Source organism: Mesoplodon bidens, assembly GCF_964165515.1.
Source record: "Mesoplodon bidens genome assembly, chromosome: 18".
NCBI lineage: Eukaryota > Metazoa > Chordata > Mammalia > Artiodactyla > Ziphiidae > Mesoplodon > Mesoplodon bidens.
Window position 1 is genome coordinate 5,652,754 of NC_138175.1, and position 18,044 is coordinate 5,670,797.

Genomic DNA, 18,044 nt, shown 5'->3' on the forward strand with positions numbered 1-18,044 from the left:
GTAATAACACACGTTGGCAGGCCACCTTTCCTCTGAGCAGAGTAAGTGTGATAATGCTCTATTCCTTGTATTCATCAAGAAAGGATGGTAATAGCCACGTTGATAAACGTAGGCTTTATGATTTCAGAAGTTGTTTATGAAAAGAATGACTCAGTAAATGCAGATGTGAAACCACAAGAAATCTGAGCTGGGCTTTTGACTGGTGTTGGTTTAATAAAAGCCATTATGTTTTACTTTATACTTAAGACATTTATATTTTAAATTTAGTCAAGTTGAAGTCTTAAGTGGCATACTTTTATTAAACATGGAATTGACTGAATACAATGAGTTTTTTTTTTTCCTTTAAAAATTATTCCAAATTGGACTGAATTGATTCTAAGTGCTCAAGACTGGAACATTTGGTGAAGTCACTGGTAGGGATAGAACACACACCCAGTAAACGAGGCCCTTATTCTGACGGAATTTCATGTTACGTTACTAATAGAGAATGCGATCACTCCTCTCGGAAGGCTCACACTTATAACAGTGCTTTCTGTGGTTTTGGGGTGTGATTACTATGAAACTGAATTTAAGAAAACCACCGTATAATACTGAATCCATATAAAGAATTCATCTCTTGCACCAAGCTATCCAATCCGTAAGAAACTCCTATTGATTCCACCTGTCAAATACACATCTGATTCATCCAGTTCTCAGTGTCCACTGCTCGGCTAAGGCAGCACGATTCCCTGTCTGGACCCCTGCCTGCACCAGTGCAGCCTCCCAGGGCTCTTCCGGCATCCACTCCAGCTCTGGGTGGCAGATGTAGTTTGGCACCAGTCCGGCAACTGTCACCCTCCTTGCTAAGAACACTCAAAAAACGAAAGAGAGGGTGATCCCATCTCCATCCCGGGGGTAGATTCTGGTTAGCTGCAGCCAACCAGGGTAGCCCTGTTTTCACTGCAGTGGATGGTCCGACGGGACATGAGGACAGTTTCCTCCTTGCTAAAAAAAACAGTTACTGGTGGTGTTGATCTTCTTTCCCCTGGATATTGATGTACTTGGATGGGATGCCTGGAAGGAGGGCCCCCATCGGCTCACCAGCCGCAGGCAGAGGCCAGCACATTGCGGGTGGCCTGGGGCTCCAGCCACACAGGTCTCCCGACTTGCCAGGAGCTCCAGGACTCTCGAGCTCAGAGCCTCGCGCGCAACGACCAATTTCTGTGCCCATCGTTCCTCACTCCTTTGTCCAGCCCAATTCTTTGTGCTCCTGTAAAATCTTCCTCCCCCATAGACCTGTACTTTCTTGTAACCTTTACCCTAGTTTCTCAGACGTTGCTTGCTTTGATGACCTTGACAGTTTTGAGCGGCACCGGTTGAGTATTTTGTAGAATGTTCCCGTTTCGGAATTTGATGTTATTCTCACGGTAAGACTTTGGTGATGAGTTTTGGGGACCAAGACCTTCAGAGATAAAGTGTCTTTCTCGTCACATCATTATCAAGGAAGGGTACGTATGATCAACATGATTTATCACTGTTGATGTTGACCTCGATTTGTTTGGTTTTTCCACTGTACAGTTGCTCTTGGGAAGGTCGCTCTGTGCCGCCTACACCTAAGGAGGGGGGGTTCTGCTCCCCCAGACAGCCGTTTCAGGGAAGGCTCGGCAGGTCTGTCAGGGAGTCCCCCAGCCAGGGTTTCTGTCAGAGGAGCCTGCGTTCTCCAGGAGTGCACCAGGCTCAGCGTCTCCGCCACACTCCGTCACTGGCTGGGCACAGTGTGGCCATGGCAAGTGTGGCCTCGGTACAGACGTGGCAATGGCTTTCAGGAGGCAGCAGCTGAGTCTGTGGGGCAGTCCCCCTCCCTGCAGTTGGAGATCTTTGGGACACCTCCTCATGGAAGCCCGGGCCACAGGGAGAAGCCACATGTAAGTGCTCCCTTGGCAGTCCCAGCCGAGGTCCCAGACAGCCACCAGCATCAACCACCAGCCACTTGAGAGACAAGACCATCAGCGTCCGAGCCTCCCAGAGAAGGCCCTGGGCACCATGGAGCAGCGACACACTCTTCCTGCTGTGCCCCGTCCCAATTCCCAACCCAAAGAATGTTCAAGCATTAAAAAAGTGGTTGTTTTTCGCCACTAGGTTTTGGGGTGATGTGTCATGCAGAGCCAGTATCTGAAATGCTGCCCGCCCTCACTTCCATGAGGACAGCCTGTCCCTTATAATAACCCCCCATTTTGCTGATGTGGCCGTGGTGGCTTCTGTGACATCCACCCTGAAGCGTCACTGAAGACCCTCTCTGGCCTGTGGCTTAAGCCGTCACTGGAGCCACCGGTGAAGGATGCTGAAAGGCACATTCTGCTTTTGACAGCAGCAAAAACTGCACAGCCACCGAGAGCTCTTCCAAGCCTGGGGCTGAGTCCTCCTGCACCCAGGCCACGGGTGTTTCTCCTCCTTGGTAAAGGCGCTTCATAATTCACCCTTAAAAGTGTGTTCATTTGAAGGGATTGGGTGCTTGCAGTAGAATGGGAGGAACGAGCTGCTCAGTGCCCCTGGGCAAGCCTACGACGCACCTGGTTCCATTAGAAGCGTTTTCCCACCCGGATGGGAAGGCTCAGCCTCTTCTGAGCGACGCACACTGAAATGGTGAGACCGATCCTTTGACACAAAGAGGCTCCTGGCAAGGTCGTCAGAACTGCTATTTTCTGCTTATATAAAGAAACTGAAGCGTGATTTTGCGCCAACAAGATTTGCTGATCTCTAATGCATCCCAGAGTGTTTATTCACCACCTTTTGGAAAATTAGAATTTGTTTAAACAAAAGATTTTCTTCTCATAATCTATTTATGGCTGACACTGCAAAAGTCATTTCATAATACGACTCAAGGAGCGAGAAGAAGGAAGTGAGGGGAGAGGGCAGAGGCATGGCAAGGGTCACAGATCCCGGGAGAGGCGCAGTAACTCGTTTTTAGCTGTAAAGCACAGGCCCGGGGGGAGGCGAGAAGGAGATGAAGGGGAGGAGACAGAGGGGAGAGACCACTGTTGGGACCTACTGGGCATTCGTCCCAGCTCTCCTTCCTAAAGGTACTGTGATTCCACTCAGCAGCTACCCCGTCCTCAAAGCAGACACCCCTCAGGAGAAGCTGCTCCCACCCCTGGCTCCAGGATGTGTCTGCGCCATCCGAGGGCACTGAGAGACAGCAGAGCGTGGGCGGAAATTCTGGAGTCAGCCGGCTTAGACGAAAATCCCAGCTTTTCCACTTACAAGCTGTGCAACCTTGACCAAGTAGCCTAACTTCTCTGGGCCCGAGTTTCCTCATCTGTAAAGTGTGGATAATAATTACACCCTTCTTATAGGGCTGCAAGAGGGCTGAGTTAGTACTGTAAAGTGCTTAGCATGATGCCTGACACAGAGTAAATGTTTCATCTAATAAATAAAGCCAATCTCATTCGCATTCACAGTATTTGGTTCAGGAACGACATGACTGTCTCCAGCCAAACATACAGGAGAGGGAACTGACCCCTTCCCGACTTATTGCTGTGTGAGAAAAAACACCCCCCATCTGTTTCATGGAGCATCAAGGGGGCCTGATAGTCACCACTGAAGCCTTCCTAACCAAATAATTCCACCATCAGTGCCTCAGTCGACACCTGGCTATGAGCTCTCAGCAGGTATCCCGCACACTTGGGAAGTTTTGTGACGTGAGAAAACAAAAGCTGCAACTTACCCTCAAATGCAGTGATGTTCTCAGCGTATTACCGCAACCATTCACAAAGCTGGCGCAATGAGACATTTCAGAGATATTGCCAACTAAAAATCGGCACTGGCCATCTGCCTCTACAAGGATGAAGTCACAAGCTGCTGTGAGTGCTGACCTTCCACACCCCCTGAAAGGAGATCAGGAATGAGGAAAAACTGGCAGAACAGGCCTTCCAACAGTTAGATACTTCCAGAAGACTTTATGAGCCCAATTCTCGCACCCCCTTATATGTAGAAAATCACTAAAATCATGTATGGTGACATCCGCTCGTGACCAGCAGAACCTTCTGCAAAAATCTGTGCTTGACTGCATGTACCCCCTTCACCAAAATCACACATACACTGACCTTCCCCCCGCCTCTTTAGAGCACTTTCTCAGAGCTATCTGAAGTACTGTCTCCTGGGCTATACTCCTCATTCTGCCTCAATGAAAAATTAACTCACAACTCTCACGTTGTGCGTTTTTTTCAGTTGACAATATTTACTTAAACACGTGTTGGTCTTCACAATCTCCCTTTCGTATCTCGGGGTCCGTGCCACTTTTCTCCCAGGTCCCCATTATGCCTATACATCGGGAAAGTTCAGAGGCCCGGCACCCGGGACCACTTATACTCAGTGAATAAGTGGCTGAGTGTTCAGGGTCCACAGGCCACCTGAGGACCAGGCGTGCCCTGTCACGTGACCCAACGAGGTCACCTGAGGGCGCTGCCAGCGTCCGTGGGGCAGCAGCAGCTCAGCGCTGGCTTTCACGTCATTCAAGGTGATCGCAGGTTCCGCCATCTAACCCACGAGCCTAACCGCGGGTAAACAACAGACACACACACACGCACACGCACACGCATACACACACCTGCACGCCAGGTACGCGATAGCGCCGAGCCTCGGCCTCGGCTTCCCCCTCTCGGGCTTAGCTTGGCAGGAAAAGGCTCCCAAGTCTCACTGGCCGCGTGCGGCCGACTTGGTGCCGCACGTCCCGGCACGTCCCTCGTGCAGAGGCCCGACGCCACTTCCCATTGGCCACAGTAAGTCACGTGGCCATGCCTGCGGTGGAGTGTTGGTAGCGCCACGCCCCCCGCGGGTGCGGTAGGTGGGTGTGGCCCCCACCGCTCAGCAAGGGAGTGAAGAACTGGAGCGCGAATCCAAGCAGCCAGCTGTTTAGGGCTGCTCGTAGTGGCTGTGACCCTGGACTGCCCATCCGCTTGGCCAGGCTGCCACAGAGCAGAGTAGAAGTAACCAGATGCTCCTTTAAAGTACGGATTTCTCCGTCATTTCAGGGACCTGGAACTAATACCTTGTCAGGGTTCCTCTCCCCGCCAGTCCCTGCGGCTCCGTTACCACGGGAGAACAGCAGGGGCCCTCGTGCTTGTCGAGGAATTAAACACAAAGAAAGAAAGGATGATTCTAGAAGTAATGCATAAATATGACCGTTATAAAATTCAAACAATAAAGTAATGTACAAAGGGAAGATAGTAACTCATCCCTCACCCTTCTCCCTGCAGGCTGACATCGTGATCTCCGCTTGCCTCTGCCTCCTGGCTGTCCCCGAGTGCTCATTTCTCCACAGTCCACAGGCCTGGCCAAACCAGCTGTGCTGTCCTCAAACTTCTGTCCTGTGGGGTGCTTAGGAGTTGAATTCTCTCCTCCTTCCCAGGCTGCTGTTGCCTCCCTGGAACTTCTGGAGTCATACAGAGAGGGAGGCTTGTAAAAATAAGCCAGGATTCCTTACACTAAAGTGCAACTTGACCTGGCATTTCTGAGGGAACAGCTACGCCAGGCCACGTGGGTTCTCCTTTCATCAAAGGCTGAGGCTCCTATTCCCTCTTGTTGATGTTGACGGGCCCAGTGTGGGCCCAGTGTCAGCCCAGGAACCAGTATGTCTTGACCGTCCCATAATAGGCAGGGCAGAGCAGCTTCTTTCCTATGCTCGTGCCCCCAACCGGTAACGCTGGCCAAGGAGGGGCAGTCGGCTGGGGAGGAAGGCTGGTCTGCGCAGGGGCCTTGGCTGCAGCAAGGGGACCGCTGTTCAGTGTCCAGCTCTGCCATTTGCCTCTCCCCTGACCTTCCCCTATCTTCAGTACAAAGGTCCTAGCCCTTTCCCTCATTCTCTCAACCGAGTACTGAGTATTAGAAAGGTCTCCGCCTCAACGGGCTTGAAGCCTTAAAATGATTACCACATGGAATATTCTGGATTTGTCTGCCGTCTGGCCTGCTCAGGAGGTCCCTGGCAGTGTCAGCTCAGCTTTCTTGGTTACAAAGCTGGGGGGAAAGGTCGATTGGAGAAAAGGAGAGAAACATATCCCACGGCTTTCGGGGGCAGCCACACCTGGATAAAAATCTTGGCTCTGCCAACCGCAGTGTGACCACGCGCGGAGTGTCTTTCAAGTGGTGCGTGCTGCGAGAATTTTAATCGCCAATCATCGACTGGTGTGATGTAGGGGGCCTGTATTCATTTCCTGGGTCTGCTCAACAAAGTGACACAATGTGGAGGGTTCACAGCAGCAGAAATGTGTTCTCTCATATTCTGGAGGCCAGAAATCTGAAATCAAGATGCCAGCAGGGCCACATTCCCTCTGCAACTGCTGAGGGAGGGTCCTTCCTTGGTTCGTCCAGCTTCTGGTGGCTCTGAGCATCCTTAGCGTTCCTTGGTGTATGGCTGCATCACACCGATCTCTGCCTCCATCTTCACATGGCCTCTCCCTGGGTGCTTTGTGTCTGTCCCAATTTCCCTCCTATAAGGACCCCAGTCACTGAACTTCAGGCCATCCTAATCCATTATGACCCCCTATTAACTCGATTACATCTGCAAAGACCCTATTTCCAAATAAGCTCACACCCATAGGTAGCAGAGGTTAGGACTTCAACATACCTTTTTGGAGGGACACAATTCTAGTCACCATAGTGCCCTTCCCATATCACCCACCTTTGCCACTTGACCCCTGACTTGCCAGGAACCTTCAGCTCTTTGCCTGAGAGCTTTATTTTGCCCCTGGAACCTCTGTTGCCACAGATGCCAGTGAATTAACACCACTTCATTCCCACTCCCTCCGCCCCCCGCAGGGCTCAAGCAATGGCTGATGGAAGTTGGTATATAAATATTCCAGCCTCCTTACCCCTTGGGGGATAAGTCTGAGGCATGCCCTAGACTGGTTCCCAGAGTGCCCCAGGGGTGCCAAGCTCCAGGTGCCCACAGGGGAAGCTGGCTTGACAACCCACCCTTTATCAGCTGCGTTGCCTTCTCTGCCACACTTTCCCAGTCCCTGATGTGTTTCTCTCACCTGTCACATACTTACACCTTAGGGTTCACTGCTGGGGGAACCCAAATAAGACATTAGACACTCAGCAGTCCTTCCCCTGCGACAGGAAAGCAGGAGGTGGCACAGCCGGGCAGGGCTTAACAAGGCAAGCATCTTCTGGAGCTACCAAAAAGGCATCTGCTGCAATCTGGCTGCAGAAACACAGAAAGTGGGAAGAGCATATGTCTGAGAGTAGGAGATTCACGTTGGATTAACGAGCTGTGTGGTTTGGGGCAGGTCACTTAACCACTCTGTGCCTCCACTCCCCCTCTTTAGAGTGGTGATGGGGGCCCAGACGACCTGTAGAATCCTTTGTGCTTCTGGGACTCTGGAATCCCGCCGCCTGCTCCTCCTCACCTGCGACTTTCAACAACTTCTTCGCCTGGCTCATCTCTTTATTATAACATTTTTTATTTATTAATGTTTTGGAGGCAGAGAAGGCACAGAAACTGGGGTTTGTCTCTGAGGAGCAGGCTCATGTTTTTGTATGGGTTCAAGAAAACATGACATAATACAGTGGGAAGTTTTATCATGGAAAAAGAAAAAAAAGATTTTCTTTATCCTATTTGCAACTGATATTTTCTTCTATTTGGCAACAAGATAAGGTGGGAACGTGGACTGACTTAGGGGTCAGGCGATTGGGGTTGAATGCCAGCTCTGCTTCATACTAGCTGTGTGATGTTGGGGAAGCTTATTCACTCGTTCAGTGAATACCTCTTCACGGGTGTGGGTCAGGCAACGTCCAGGACATTGGAGAGTCAGTTGTGTGCACAATGGTGAGTTACTGCCTTCTTGGTGCTCACAGACTAGAGAGAAAGACGTTGATCAGATAACCACAGATACACCTACACACCATGAGAGGAGCTCTGAAAGGTAAGGACAGGTCACTATGAAAGTGATAAACAGGGCAAGGTCTGCAAGATTTGAAAAGGTCTCCCTGAGGAGTGACGTTTGAGCTGAGATTTAAGTAGACATAGGTGTCCGCTAGGTAAGGAGTGGAGCGGAGGAATAGCATCTCAGGCAAAAGCAGCAGCACATGCAAAGGCCCTGGGGTGGAAAAGAGCCAGCACATCCTAGAACTAGCTCGGGGGTGTCATTGACTCTTCTGTTTACAAACAAATGAATATATAAAAATGCCTTCAGGTCACTGTGGCTATCAAATGAATTACTGTGTGAGGAAGTGCCCATCAAGCGATTCCTCTTTCCAGGCTTGGGAAAGCCAGGCAGGGAGGGCTCTCAAGTTCCTCATCCGGGGATAGAGGAGGGGGTGGGAATTGGGTTATAGGTCCCAGGAAAGCGATTACTTCATGTTGCCTCTTCGTTGCATGTGGGTCAGGTGCCTTTTGCTTTAATCTGCTTATTGTTCTGATCTCACGCTGAAGGTCATGGGTAGGCCGTATTTCTTGGGGCTTTGTTTGCTTTAGTTTTGAGAATTAGCAGTAAATCATGCAGGCTCCCGGCCATACCTTCTTGTGAATAGTTCTCGAGTTTGGGGACTTGCCCGACTCCAGGGGCTGACTGCAGCTAGAGGTCTGGGGCAGCTCTTAGGCTGGGTCTGGACACTAGGCTCATCTTTCAATTTGTGGGTGGAGACGGGGTCTCCACTCACACTCACCTACCTCCCATCCCCTCTTCTCTCTCCTTCCCTTCGCCCACCAAATGGGTACATGAGCCCCCCATCCCCCAGCACTGCACATCCATGGTCTTACTGGGATGTGCACAGCAATCCCTTCACAGAAATGAGAGTCAGGACGCTGGGGTGGTCCAATGACTTTCCCAAGGTTGTGAGCGATAAGCCTGGGCCAGGCTTGTGGCCTGTAACCTGTGCACAGGGCTTTGTGCTCAGGGACCCCCATCCCCTTAGAAATTCTTAATAGCTTCAGAACAAAGGACCAGTATTCCATTTTGCACTGGGCCCTGCCAGCTATGCAGCCAGTCCTGCAGTGAGAGTTGGGCTTCAAACCAGATCGGCTTCGTTCCAAACCCAGTGCCCTATCGCCTTCAGCAGTGCTCTAGTTTCTGGCATTCAGTGGGTGTTAAATAAATGTCCTCTAATTTTTTTAGAGCCATGAATTGACTGAAGGCTCAAGTTGAGCGTTAAACTGAATTGTAACAAGAGGAGACACGCTTTGGGTTTCACGTTTATGTCAGAAAAGGGGCTCAGGGTTTATCAGGCAATGGGGGAAGCTAACTGGGTTGGCTGGAGAAGGTGGTGGTTCAGTGGGAAAGTGGGAGAAAGAGTGGGAAAGACCTGGAAATTAGGAGCATCGTCCTGAACTATTTGGTTCTCTCTTTTTGGGAAATAGCACCCGATTCTATTTAGGCAACTCTTCTCCCCGATTCCCAACTCCAGCACTTTTGATTAGTGGGCTAAGCCCAACTCTGGTCTCAGGGGAGGGCACTGACCCAAGCCTGGGCAATCAGCTCATTCCATCCCTCTAGGCTACCGTGATTGGCTCAGAGGCACATGCTCCAAGCCAGACCAATGAGAGGTAATCCCAGGATGGTTGCGGGAGAACTCTGGGCCAGGGAAGCTCTTTCTGGAAGGGATCGGCAGGTGAGAGTATGAGATGCAATCTGGAACTGCTGGTGGTCATTTTACCATGGTGGTGCGAGCCAGTGCAGAGGACAGCAGAGCTGACTGGTGGTGATGAGCACCTGGATACAGCCAGGCCTGAATCCACCCCCAAACTCCCACTTACAAGAGTCAGCAAATGCCCTTTCCTGAATCTGTGAGTTACCGGATGCAAGAAAGATTACCGGTCACTCGTAGCTGAAAGCACGATGGTGGTGATGAGGAATGTAACTACCCTGAACAGAGTCCACAGCCCTTGGTTGGTGACTCTTCTGCAGGGATTTGTGGGGAGCTGAACACCCAGCCCAGAGTGAAAGGAGATACAGAGGCTCAAGGGGCATTGGTCTCCAAGTCTCAGGTAGCCAGCATCAGAGTCTAAATCTCCCTTTAACCAAGATGACATCCTGAGAGCCCCTCTCCCCATCAGGCCACTGCACACCTTTGAGACTGACTCACTGGGGTCCGCTTTCTCTCTGACGGCAGCTTTCCAGTGCACAGGTGCATCCCACCATCCAATGTTTGCTGAGCATCTTCTTTCTGCCAGGCACTGTACTGGGCACAGAACTTGGAAGACAACTGTGTTTCCAGGTCAGCCCGGAAAAGCCAGTGCAGCCAGTCAGCCATTTTTAGAACTGTAGGCTGCAGGGTATGGAAACATTCTTTATATTTTTTCATTAAAATTTTATTTTTACTTAAACGGTTGCAAGAAAATGTAAACCTACTGCACACTTTAAAAAACAGATGGGTAGTAGGTAGCCAAATTTTACTACGCAAGTCATGAAATGAAACTGACAAAAAGATGAAACATGCAACAAATCTTTTTGTTGATTTTAGGTGCTGGGCATTTCCACAGGGATTCCAATGGCAGTACTGGCTTCCTTAAGGCTTTGGATGTTGATAATACAGATTCTTTTTGAGGACAGGTTTCTTTCACGACAACGACACATCTCAGTGGGTGCCTGGAACCTTCCTCTCCCGGCGGCCTCCTGCTGATCGGTGCCACACCAGATCCCCTGAGTTAAGCTAAACGACGGGCTATGTCCAGACCAAAAGATAGCAAAGCCCAGTGTAACTCCATCACCTCCACGTTTGGCACAATATTTACTATGAGAAATTCAACATTAAGCCTGAAATGCAGGACGTGATGGTCGTCAAGGGGTAGGCAGCAAAACAGGTAAACAGAGTTGAGAGAGAGCGGGGTCTTCCACGGCGTGTTGCTGCAGCTGGCCTCCCCACGCTTTGCAAAAGGGCTCTGTGCCGGAAACCCTTCTCCTCAGCTGCTTGAAATTCACGTTGGACTGAAAGTTCTGAGAAATACTGTAGAAAAGAAACCTGTGCACTTTGCTTAGTTCGGTGTTTACCCACTTAACCAGTTACCCAGTAACTTAACCAGTGGTTACCCAGCTTAACCACTGAACTTTTTGTTTGTTGGTTTTGAGTAGCAGCTTTTTTTTTTTTTTTTTTTTTTTTTTTGCGGTATGCGGGCCTCTCACTGTTGTGGCCTCTCCCGTTGCGGAGCACAGGCTCCGGACGCGCAGGCTCAGCGGCTATGGCTCACGGGCCCAGCCGCTCCGCTGCATGTGGGGTCTTCCCGGGCCGGGGCACGAACCCGTGTCCCCTGCATCGGCAGGCGGACTCTCAACCACTGCGCCATCAGGGAAGCCCATGAGTAGCAGCTATTTTTATACTCTTTAGGAAACACCTGCTCAGACATTACACTGTTTCATGTTTCTAGCCGTGGCGGAATTATCCTTTACACAGAAGAACAAGGGCCACGGTGTGCATCTTCACTAACATGTATGTGAGCTTTCAGGCTGGTCCACTTAATGGGAGTGATGACAGGAGGGACAAGGCAGCTTGGACTTAAATTCTGACATGACACTTCTAAGTAGGTTTGCATACTTACAAGTGGGGCTACTTAGTTAGAGAGTTCCAGCTAGCTCTCTTGCGGTCCATTTGCCTAACACCTGCATACCTGCAACGTGCCAGGACTTGTGCCAGGCACCAAAGGGAACTTCAAGATAATACGATAAAGTCCCCAGAGGCCCCCAGGGTCCCTTAGACAGTGGGGGAGACAGACACACGGCAAAGAGTTTGAGGACAATGTGACAAGTGTTAAAGGCATGTTTAAAATACTTTGGGGATCACAGAAGAAGGCTACCTCTCTTTGAGAGAACAGAGGCTATTTTTTTTTCTGAAAGGGAACAGTTGAATTGGGTCTTAAGCATTGAATAGGAGGTTACCAGGCAGAGATGCAGGTTGGGTTGGGGACATACTTCAGGGGCAATGAACAGAGAAATGTGTTGGTTGAGGTGCAGCGGGGGGAGGGGTAAGATTCAGATTCCAACTCCCAACATGTGGGTTTTTCTACACCAAGCAATCCCCCGACAGCAGCTGGGTGTCCTGCAATTCAAGTCAACTCTGATGCCATCTACTCAGAGGCAGCATTGAACTCCACAGGTTGGGAGCTCAGTCCTACAAGACCACTCTCCACTTCAGGCTCCTGTCACAGTCCAGCTGGTTACCTGTGCTTGTGACCTAATGGCTATAACCAGAAGTTCCCATGACCCTCTACTCGGGTTTGATTAATTTGCTAGAGCGGCTCAGAAAACTCAGAAAGATATTTTACTGAATAGATAATATCCAGACAGAAGAGCTGCATAGGGCGAGGTGTGCGAAAGGGGCATGGAGCCTCCATGCCCTCTCCAGGTGCACCACTCTCCCTTCTGCTTCACCAACCTAGACGCTTTCTGAGCCCCATTTTCGGTTTTTACCGGAGGATTCATCACCAGGGCATGATTGATTAAATCACTGGCCACTGGCCATAGATTCAACCTCCAGCCCATCTTACCAACTGGAAGTCTGGGGGGGTGGGACTGAGAGCTCCAACGCTCCAATCACAGGGTTGTTTCCCCTGGCAACCAGTCCCCATCCTTAGGTGGTTTCCAAAAATCACCTCATTAACATAAACTCAGGTGTGGTTTGTTCTGGATATCAAGACACCTCTATAGCTCTTATCACTTAGGAAATTCCAAGGGCTTTAAGGATCTGAGCCAGGAACGGGACAACGACCAAATACATATTTCTTACTATAAATCACAGTATCACAGGGGTGGGGGGCCAGGTATGAAGGGCTTCTATCCTGGGCTGATGAACTTGGAAAGTAAGTGCCCAGAATCTGCTCTGTACTTTCCCTACAAACAGCCCCCAGAGCAATCTGGTAATCATCTAATTAAAAAAATAATTCTCAGATGGGGAGAGGGATGGAAAGAGAATAGAGCTACCATAAAGCAAGTACCATCACGTGTTAACCAAGGTGGTGTGGATACAGGTACTCACCGGGGAAATTCTTTTAGCTCTGCCGTATGTTTGAAAATCTTCATAATAAAATGTTTGGTAGAGTGGACTCAATTCAAATTTATTAGTTCCCTCTTCCTTTTGCAGTGCTCAGTTTTTCTTAAGCTTCTCTTTGATTACTAAAGTTGCCAGCACCAGAGCAGTCATGTCCGCAAACAAGTTGTCAGAAGCCTCAGATGAATTTTAGACCTAAGTGAATTCCCAATTTTCTTGCTTAGGAAAAAAAACAAAACAAAACTCTAGAAAGCAAATTAACCCTTGATATACCAGTTACGATTTCTTTTAAAAAGCCGGCTGTAAAATGCTAAATCAGGCACCCAGAGATAGTCTGAATGAGTTAGTGAGGTCTGGGAAAGAAGGGAGGGTTCTGAGCTTCCGGGACAAAGGGCAGATCCCAAGCAGAGATCAAGGTGAGACGGAAGTCCAAAATCAAGGTGTCCTGGGGTGGGTTCCTGTTTAGAGGCTGTGAGGGAGAATCTGTTCCCTACCTTTCTTCCAGCTACTGGTGTTGTCAGCACTCCTTAGCTTGCGGACACATCACTCCAGTCTTGGCCTCTGTTATCACAGGGCACTGTCTCTGTGTCCCTCTGTGTCTCTTCTCTTCTTAAAAGGACACCAGTCATTGGATGAGGGCCCATCGTAATCCAGCATGACCTCATCTTAACTTGATTACATCTGTAAAGACTGTTTGCCAATAAGGTCACATTCTGAAGTCCCAGGATAGGATTTCAACATACCTTCTGGGGGGACACAACTCAACCCACAGCAGAGGTGGACAGGAAGAAAGGGCTTTGGGAGGGGTGTTTGGCTGGTCCCTAGATGTGATGCGTGGAGACAGTGTGCCAGGATGAGGGGAAAGTTAAGGTAAGTACAGGGCGCCGGCCTGGAGTCGGGACCGTGTGGAACCAATAAATTAAACATCTCCAGAACTGCCTACCTCTGGACTTTTTTATGAGGTCATTAAATATCCTTACTGTTAAAGCCATTTTTAGTCATTGCTTGCAACGGAAACTATTCTAATTTATTTATTTTATTATCAAAATAAAATATCTGACTGTAAATACTCGAACTCAATACCTTGGCTTTGGGCCTAAGCATTAAATGCTTTCCTTCTTACCAATAAGAAAAAAAGTCATGCGTTAGTTATTTCCTTTAGGATGGATGACTCAAAAGGTAAATGAGAAACTTGTTCTTTCTTCCAAAATAGCAAACAGGATTTCTTTTTAAGTACATGAAACTATGCTTAAAACCCTCCAAGAGTTCTTTTAAAATGTAATTTTACAGATATGTCTTCTTATTAGTAAAACCTTGTTACTTTCACAAGTTAAATTATATTTCAATATATTTATGTATTAACAGAATTGTCAACTCACAGGTTAATCTACTGTGGGCATAGAGAAGTATGCCCAGATGAAAAGAATGCATTTTCATGAAAATAGAGATACATGAACTAATAAATTACTAGTTTTTAATAAATAATCTCCTTATTGAATAACTTATCCCTCTGGAAAGATATTTACCATACTCTTTAAAACCTTTTTAAGCAACCGACACACTCAGGAAGCTTTAAATGATGGGCTATCCTTTTGTGGCTGAAGAGTTGGAATGATTTTTCATTGAAGTGCATCTTAATAAGAAGCAAATTGATTTAAAGTGATTCAAGTCCTCGTGGAGTGAGGGCTCTTCATGCTCAGCTCCTTGGGCTGGAGGGCGAGCGCCTCATTTCACGGGGCCGAAAGGTCATGCTCTATCCCTGTGCTCCGATGTGCTGGGTAATTAAGAATCAATTCCTTTTCAATTACCTTAGGACCGGCTCAGGCCCGAGTGATTCAGAGTGAGATGCTTTTCCCTGCCACCCCATTTCTCCATGCAGTGTTTTCCTCTGTAGGAAGGAATATAAAAAAAATGACTGGAGAATTGATTAAAGACACGGATCTCCAGCCCCTGTCCCATATGTACTGGATCAGAATCTACAAAAGAGGAGCCCAGGAACCTGCATGTTAATCCCCCAGGGATTTCTTGTATTTAGACTAGTCTGACTCCCCAAAGCTATCAGACAACCCAACTTGGCACCCTAGGGCCCTCGTTCTCACACTTGAGGAAGATCAGAATCTCCTGGAGGTCGTGTTAAAACTCAGGCTGCTGGGCCCCAGCCTCGGGGTCTGCTTTCATTTCAAAGAATTCTTGCTCAGTTTACTAGATTACTTAGTATAATACAAAAAGAGATCCTTTAAGTTCAGAACTTGCCAAACAGCACCTTGTTGAAGTATTACTAACAAATCTCGTCCGGAATTGTTCTGGAATACAGATTAGCTTGAATAAACCCAAGAAACTTCTGGCAGTTCGTGGTGAGGAAAATGTTCTCAGTCAGTGATTGCAGAAACACTGGCTCAGCTGCGCCAGAGGGGTTGTACCGACCCTGCTTCTCCTTCTGGGGAGAACAAAGCTGAGTCACAGATCATTGTGAAGCCTTGTCTGCGCTCGAGAAAATGAGATAGACCCACTGAATCTTACTGTATTTCCTTTTGACGAGGCTGGCAAAATATATGTTTCATATAACCAACCGTGATGAGGGCTCATGGACCCCAAGGCTGACCCATGGTAATCATCAACCTTTTTGAAATTCTGCTGGCAAGACAGCATACTTTTCCAGCTGGTTTCAAAAGAGTCTAAGTTTCTTAATTATGGGCCCAAGGAACATAGGTTCTGATTGAGAGGCATCCATCAGAGCTGTCTGCCTATCAAGGGGGAAGTCTGATTTTCTTTGCAGGACATTGTTTTGCAGCTTTTCCAGCTTTGCAATCCGTGTACCAGGCCAGTCCCAGACTTCTGTTCCACGAAGAATTTGGGCCCATCCTTTGCCTCAGTAGGATTCTGGAACAGAATCAGTCAAGTGGTCTATTTCCGGGAGAATGTATCATTAAAAGAAACCACCATATTCTTTAAATTTCCAGAAATGAATTTTCTGATGATTATCCATAGCCCATTAAAATTAACTGGGTTTTCTTCCACATAACAGGCCTGTAGTTTTAAGATATTTAATATTTAAAATTTCTTTCTGGAAACACTGGGTTTTGAGGGCAACTTCTAACAACCCATAAAAGGTAAGAGGTAGTGAAACTACAGCAGTGGTTTAGGAATGGGATCTTTTGAGGGCTGATTAGATGGACAAAGATTCCAGCTAGAAAACTTTTTTTTCCTTTTTTTTTTGTTTTGTTTTGTTTTTTGCGGTACGCGGGCCTCTCACTGTTGTGGCCTCTCCCGTTGCGGAGCACAGGCTCCGGATGCGCAGGCTCAGCGGCCATGGCTCACGGGCCCAGCCGCTCCACGGCATGTGGGATCTTCCTGGACCGGGGCACGAACCTGTGTCCCCTGCATTGGCAGGCAGACTCTCAACCACTGCGCCACCAGGGAAGCCCTAGAAAACTTTTTGTTGTCAACGACCTTGGAGCGCTCTGAGGGGCTGAGGCCAGGGCAGCACAGTAGGAACAACTTGGGGAAAACATTTTCTTCACTCTTAGACAGAGACAAGAGGGAAGGAGGAAGGTGCTCTCTTCCTGTGAGCCGCGCCTCGGTGGGGCATTCTGGGTCCTTGATGGCCCTGTGGGTGTGGAATTCACTCTCCCTGGGGCTGCCCTCCCTTGTGAGACATTACAGCCCCCTTTGCAGCTGAATGCTTCCAAACTGCTCCATCCTGAATTCTTAAATATTGGGAAATGATACTGTTCCTTTTGGAAGGTAGATGTCTTGCCAGTGATCAATATGAATCATTGGTCAAAAGATGTCCACAAAGTAGGAAAGTATAAATATACAGCCAAGATGATCACCACGAAGCAGCACAGCATCCCTGTGACGTGTATGTAGTTTATGTACGTGCACGTGAATGCACTCGGCCTTGCTCAAGGAGGGAGTGACAGACGTTCCATTTCCCCAGCATCACCAGGGTCCCGCGGACGCAGGTGTTCTGTATCTATTAGATCTAGATCTCGTCCTCGGCAGGTGTCCGAGGAGCTTCCAGGCACCTCTCTTGGTGGAAGCCTCAGCGTGTGAGGGCCAAGCACTAGAACTGATTCTTTCCTAGCAGGTCGACCTGGCTTGTAGAAACAAACTCCTTGCCTATTTCCAAAGTGATCTGTGAGGTCGGTGAGCGTGATGTTCTGCCACAGCCCCTCTGGTTTTTGCTTTTAGGCAGTGACTCACATCCCCTGCTCCGGCCCTCCACCCCCTTTTCATTCACGGAAAGTTTTAAAGAGGCCGCAGCTAAAGGCAGATGCTTAACATCATTAGCAGGAGACCAAGGTTCCAGGTGATGGCTGCAAAGGCACCTTTTTAAGACCTCTGTACTCATGGGTGTTAGCAGGGAAACAACTGAAAATCAGCAGCCAGTATTCCCTGTGGTTTATCAAGGCAAACATTGTGAGAAACTGAACTGGGTTTGTTTCTGTAGTTGTTCTCAAAGAAATTAAAAATGCTGGTCCAGCACATTTCCAGCAGCCCTGAATACTTTTTGAGTTCTGAATAAAAATTCACATCAAGCATGTTTATTATATAATTTAGGTCATGTTTAACTGAAAATGCAAAATTAGCCTTTTGAAACTGAATTTCAGGATCCGAGTTGTTGATTGCCAGGCAGCCTGGCCGTGAATACTTGGAAATCTTACCTGGGTGGACAGCTGTGGGTGGCGATTCCATGGTCCCTGCTTCCAGCTGTGTGACCTCAAGTCAACTGTCGCCCAGCATTGGGTTCCTTCTGTTTAAAACGGGCTGATCAGATAAAAACTGAACTCAGGGTTGTCAAGAGATGAAGCCAAATAACGTAAACAAAATGCTTGCACAGCACGGTGGTTTATGACAAACGCTTTCATAGGTGCTGGTAGCCGTTACTAATCATTAACTGTTGCCAGTTAATTTTCAGGGTTAGATCTGACAACATACTGTGAAAATTCCTCCATTTTAATCTAATTAAAATATTTGAACTACAGAATAAAAAAAGGGAACATAGTTATCCATACAGGAAACCTTCAATTTACAAACAGAATTTTCAAAAGTTCATTGTAAGTTGTTTGTTGGACTCCCTGTCCCCA

General features: G+C 48.3%; 1 long non-coding RNA gene across 1 annotated transcript; it reads right to left on the bottom strand.

The window, feature by feature from the left end:
- Window positions 1-5,182: 5,182 nt before the first annotated feature.
- Window positions 5,183-13,326, bottom strand: LOC308605587. Its single transcript, XR_014013712.1, has 3 exons — window positions 12,943-13,326; window positions 7,026-7,180; window positions 5,183-5,410 (listed from the first exon to the last, which is right to left on the bottom strand). It is a non-coding gene; the product is annotated as an uncharacterized lncRNA (long non-coding RNA).
- Window positions 13,327-18,044: the final 4,718 nt, after the last annotated feature.